At 37.9% G+C, this 6185-nt stretch overlaps 1 protein-coding gene across 1 annotated transcript in view; it reads right to left on the reverse strand.

Annotated features, from left to right (window-relative positions):
- LOC109861398 (cadherin-89D-like) overlaps positions 1-3429 on the reverse strand; it is a 15934-nt gene extending 12505 nt beyond the window's left edge. Inside the window, exon 1 of the mRNA XM_020441032.1 lies at positions 3390-3429. The gene's annotated coding sequence lies outside the window, so the exon portion shown is untranslated. The remainder of the gene's footprint in view (positions 1-3389) is intronic.
- Between the last annotated feature and the right edge of the window lie 2756 nt (positions 3430-6185).

Consider the following 6185-nt stretch of genomic DNA (forward strand, 5'->3'; position numbering starts at 1 on the left):
GCTGATTTAGCAGGCCCACCGGTCCTAGCAACGGCCGTGCTAGTTACCGGTGCCGGTGTCAACACATGCTGCGTTGCACTTTGGACAATGCGGCGATGTGTCGCACCCTGTGGCAACCAGCAGTTCTTCCTAGAACTGCTGCTTTCCTGCAACTTAACTTTAGGTCATTGAGCAATGACAGTGATGTCTCATGACATTGCTCAATGGCCTCATCTCACTTAACTTTTAATACAAAAATTGGCGCACAACATTTCCTCCCTTCATACTTTTGTTATTCATTTCGGCTCGTTGTCTTGTGTAAAGCAACTCGCTCTCGTATGAAATTAAAGAAGACCTCTGAGTACTACTGCTCGGGGTTCTACTGTTCTCAACTCTACAGCGATTTATTACACTCTATAAATGACCAGCTATACTACCGTCTAAATCAAACGGAAATTCTTTTTCTACAATTACATTCGGACTCAAATTCATATCCTGCCTATTTATTTTTGCGTCTTGATAAAGCGCCGCCGGTGCGGTTCTCGGTTCCCGTACCGGTAATAGACTTCGTAGCGACCGCGCTACTCGCTCAGATTGTACGCCGCGTTGTTGCAAACGCCAGTTACCGAACATATGTTTCGCTCGCTTTTACAAAATTTATTCGACTTACAGTAGTTGATCTAATTCCGCTTACGAGAGTCGAATCTGCGTGGTGTTGCTGACTCAGCTTTCCTCGCGCCGCCGCTGCCGCTGCCTCGCCGCTTTGCTGGTCCGTTGTCTCGCTGCTTCTCCGCTATCGCTGCCTTGCTTGCGTTGACTGCCTTGTCTCCTTTGCTGCTTTTTTGGCTGTCCTTAGCTGGTTCCTTGGTGCCCTTCCTGGCCTTTCCGTCACAGCTGCTTGTCTGCTTGTCGCTTGCTGCTTCCGGAGTTTTCCGGCGGTAGATTTTGTTTTCCGTTCTGCTACTGCAGTCCGGCCGCTTCCTTATCTCCGCCTTGTGTCACTGCCCGTTGCTTGGCTCGCGTTAGGTCAGTGTTGCCGTGTAACTCGAGACTGTGAGTTCGCGGTGTCTTTCTTTCTCTTTCGAACCCGTAGTTCGCAAGACACTCTTTTAACGACTCCTTTTCTTTTTGTTTCAGGAGCAGTATTCCAGATCGGAACGGGGGTTTTTCCATGTATATTTTTATACTTATATACATGTTTCATATAATTCAAAAAAAAATACACCCCTATTTTAAGCTTGAACTTTACCGTTCTCGTTCTTTTTTTTCTTTCTCACCCAGTGTCTGTTTCCTTGATCCAACCGGAATCTTCTGCTGAGTCCCGTCCTTGACACACGGAATGAGAGATCCCACCGCTGTCACCAAAATTTGTTGGATGTCGAGGAAGGTCGGGTGGTAAAGATGAAGTTCTAATCACGAACTTGTATTCTTATCTTTATTGCTCCGATTACAACGTTCCTTTTGTTTCTTACACGGATGTTCCTCACTGTGGTAAACTCTCTGGCTTGCGGAGCCACACAGTGAGCTAGCAGTCTAATCACGCTCTCTCTTCTGCTTCATCCACGCGATCAATTTATAGTAAATCAATCGCGCTGATTCAGCAGGCCCACCGGTCCTAGCAACGGTCGTGCTAGTTACCGGTGCCGGAGTCGACACATGCTGCGTTGCACATCGGACAATGCGGCGATGTGTCGCACCCTGCGGCAACCAGCAGTTCTTCCTAGAACTGCTGCCTTCCTGCAACTTAACTAGGTCATTGAGCAATGACAGTGATGTCTCATGACATTGCTCAATGGCCTCATCTCACTTAACTTTTAATACAAAAATTGGCGCACAACAATATTTTTATAACTTATCTCGAGAGCTTTCCAAAACACTATAACAAAACATTTTTTCATTAAGTACTTTTTGAGTTGTAAAGGTTTAAAGTTAACAATTTTTTTACACAAAATGTAAAATATCTTGTAAAATATTATTTAGTTTTTAGTAATCATAACCTTAATACTTTTGTGCGCGGAATAATGAGACCAATTAATTGGTTTAAAAAAAATACATTAATCAAAAAGTGTCGGATCCCCCTAATATTTTTGGGTTACCTTTACTTCACCGACAATCATTTCATCAATAATCGTTTCACCGACACCATTTTATTGACACCGCATTACGCCGACAATATTTACTTACCGACACGTTTAGATCATCGACAATCATTTCACCGATAATGTTTTCATCGACATCGAGCTTCGCCGACAATGTTTATGATAACAAATAAACATATAAGATGAACTATTATAGAAATTGACATTAATACTTTTATTTCATTGCTTTTTCTATTGTATTACATAAATTAGGACATAAAATAATACTTCGTTTTTTTAATGATTAATATCAAGAATTATAACATCTTACAATATGACATCTTACTTCATGAATACATAATTATTAAATTGGATAACATAACTCATTAGATATGTTAACTCAATATAACTTTAATCGATAGTGTAAACATCAATAACTGAATCATTACATTTGCAAGTTATGTGCTCTCTCTAATGCCTTCACAAAATTTATTTCTGTATATGTTTCCCGACTTTTTTTCTAAAAAAATGAAAAAGTAATGAAATAAAAGTATTAATGTCAATTTCTATAATAATTCATCTTATATGTTTATTTGTTATCAAAAACATTGTCGGCAAAACTCGATGTCGATGAAAACATTTTCGGTAAAATGATTGTCGATGAGCTAAACGTGTCGGTAAGTAAATATTGTCGGTGAAATGCGGTGTCGATGAAATGGTGTCGGTGAAACGATTACTGATGAAATGATTGTCGGTGAAGTAAAGGTAATTCATATTTTTAATAAGAATGCATTTTGGAAAAATGTCCAATAGCAAAGTTGTACAGCGTCAAGCGGTTATGCTAGTAGGCTACGGCGGAAAACTGCCCGAAAGTGATCGCGAAAAGTTGCTTGAACGCGTGATGTCCGAAGGCGTTAGCGGGAATCTGCCCGAAAGCGTTGGCGGGTCCGATCTTTATTCTCTCACTCTCGCAGGCACCAATGTACGAGCTCTTGAGCAAACAATATGGATCACTGATTTTAATCTTTGATGCAGTGGTGTCTTCTTCTTAGCGAGCAGCAGTTACCTCGTGGACGAAAACAAACAGCCCCAAAAATTTTTTGTAACAAAAGAAGCCATTACGCTTCAATTGATTGTTTCAAACATCTTCATTTTGTTTTCAATAACCCATAAATTTTTCGAAAATATTATTAATTGATCTATTTGATTTTTAGTTGCTCAACAAGCTTTTTGCTAGTGCTGGTTGAAATAAACAAATCAATAGTTGGACCAACACTTAATAATTAGTATTGTTTTCTACTTCATTATTTAGATCAATTTCCTATCACTTACCTGATTAATTCTTCTTTGCTCTAATTAAGAATGGCGGAGCTTTCTGAAAAAGATCAAATAACACTGTTAATGATGCGAGAATGGGGAGATCAACAAAAAAGAGTATAAAACAGTAACGCGATTATTAAATAAAAATTTTCGGAATGCAAATAATAGGATCTCTAAAAGTACTGTAATCCATACTATTCAACGTTTCAACGAGGACATTGGCAGCGTTAAAAACCGCTCAAGATCTGGTAGACGTAAAACAGCAACAAATAATGATAAGGCATTAGATGTTTTACAGTCTGTCGTTGAAAATCCCCATATTTCCATCAATCGCGTTGCACAAGAATACAAAATTGGTCATGCATCTGTCCGTACAATTTTGAAATTGAATAAATGACATCCATACAAACTTCATTTGTGCCAAGAGTTGTCCAAAGACAATTTTGATAAACGCATCGAATTTTGTAATCTTATGATGGAGATGATTGTTGACGATCCTTTATTACTTAATAATATTGTTTTTTCTGATGAGGCAACATTTGAACTGATTGGAAATGTAAATAGACACAATTGTAGATACTGGAGTGACGTTAATTTTCACTGGAAAAGAGACAATCATACCCATTATCCACAAAAAGTTAACGTATGGGCTGGTATTCTTAATGGTAGATCAGTTGGCCCTTTCTTCATTGAAGGCAATTTGACAGCACAGGTATACACAGTCATGCTTCGCAAACAATTGTTCCAACTATTCGAGACATAGCTGGTGGAAATATGGATGAAATTTATTTCCAACAGGATGAAGCTCTACTTTATTATGGTGTCAGTGTCCGTCAATATTTGAATGAGGTCTTTCAGGACAGGTGGATAAGACAAAGGGGTCATATTGAGTGGCCACCTCGGTCTCCGGACTTGACCCTATTTGATTCTTTTTGTAGAGTTATTTAAAAAGTAAAGTTTATGCCACCAAGCCACAAGATTTAGATGATTTAAGAGGGAGAATAACTCGAGAGATAGAACTAATACTGCCAGAAACGTACCGGAATGCGGTTTCAGCTGTTTATAACAGATTGGCACATTGCCAGGCTGTTGAAGGGCAACAATTTGAACATTTGTTGTGAATTGTTTGATACAATTGAATATTTTGCCCAAGCTGACCAATTGGAATAAAATTCGCCTTAACTGGCCGGATCCACACGCCACTCTTGTCTTAATTGGCCGGAATCACACGCCGCTTTTGTCTTAACTGGCCGGAATCACACGCCACTTAACAAATTGTTAATTTCAAACCTTTATAACTCAAAAAGTACTTAATGAAAAAATGTTTTATTACAGTGTTTTGGAAAGTTCTTGAGATAAGCTATAAAAATATGCAATAAAATGTAGGGGGTTCCATAGTAAAAAATAAGTTTGACCGTGAAATGACCTTAAAGGACATGGTCGAGATCAAACTCAAGGTCATCATCTTACTCCTTGCTTGAAACCATACAACTTTGCTATTGGACATTTTCTCCAAAATGCATTCTAACTGAAGATATTAGAGGGGTCCGATACTTTTCGATCACTCTGTATATACAATATTGGCAAAGTATTTTAAATTATAATATCAAAGAACTCAGTAATGATTCAGAATCATGATTATTCAATATATTTATTCACAAAGAAATTCCGATTTTTGTTTGTATCGGCACTTCTTATATTTTTTAAAGTTTAATATATAAATATGTATAATATACACATATTTATACACATGAATAAACTTTCGTCAAATATTTAAAAATGTTACATTGCAGTTAATTCACTATTAATAATTTAACATTATAAATACATAATACGTATTGAGATGTTTTACTATTCTCAATAATTTTATGTATTTTTTACAAAACTAAATCTCGAAAAAGTGTTTCGAGATATTGTCATATGCAAGAATAGCGCACAACGTCGGTAACGTGCCTCGCCTTGTGACCGGCTTGTTAGGAAAGAGACGAAACATAGTATGTCTGCACTCTTCCACGAGCCGAACAGCCGAGTGCACACGGACGGCAGTTCTCGCTCGTGTGTGTGCCCCCACTGCTTCGATGCTCTTGTTGTTCCCGGCTCGATCTTGTAACTCTGATTATATATACCAAGTTGCATTGGTCATAGATATAAATAAACAAGAAATTACACACTTTTTACGTTAAATAAATACGCAGATGCGAGACATAGAAATACAAAATCTGACATACAATCTTACGATTACAACTAAATTTTGTCACGTGGAATGGCCTTTATATATATATATATATACAGGGTGAGTCATCTGAATCTATCACCTCCAATAACTCGTTTGTGTGGCCAGGAATCGAAAAAAGTTTCATATAAAAGTTGTAGGGTTTCGAGGGGGAACCAAAATGGCGTACCTTTCAACTTTTGATTTTGACCAAAAGTGGGTTACTTCAACCGGAAGTGGTTTTTTTAAAATGGAAACTCCCTTTTTGACACCGGAAAATGAAAAAGCGAAAAATTTTACGTTCAAGTATAACTTTGGCTGTTTTAAAATTTTCAAAATGGCAAACGAAGATGGCGGACAAAAATTTTAGTCAACCGATTTGCACCAAATTAAGTTTACGACGGTTTTTGGGGTTACTGATCACGAATCTAAAGTCAGATTTGCAAAATTTAAAATGGCGGATCCAAGATGGCGGACCAAGATGGCGGACGAAATTTGTAGCCGAAATTAATAAAAATTACTACTCTTAGCACTACCCAGGAACAACGGCGTGGACGTAGTAGTTTTTTGTTTCCTTTGGGGTGCTTTATTTACGT

This window comes from Pseudomyrmex gracilis, unplaced genomic scaffold (genome assembly GCF_002006095.1).
Source record: "Pseudomyrmex gracilis isolate BER0280 unplaced genomic scaffold, ASM200609v1 scaffold_732, whole genome shotgun sequence".
NCBI classification, from domain to species: Eukaryota; Metazoa; Arthropoda; class Insecta; order Hymenoptera; family Formicidae; genus Pseudomyrmex; species Pseudomyrmex gracilis.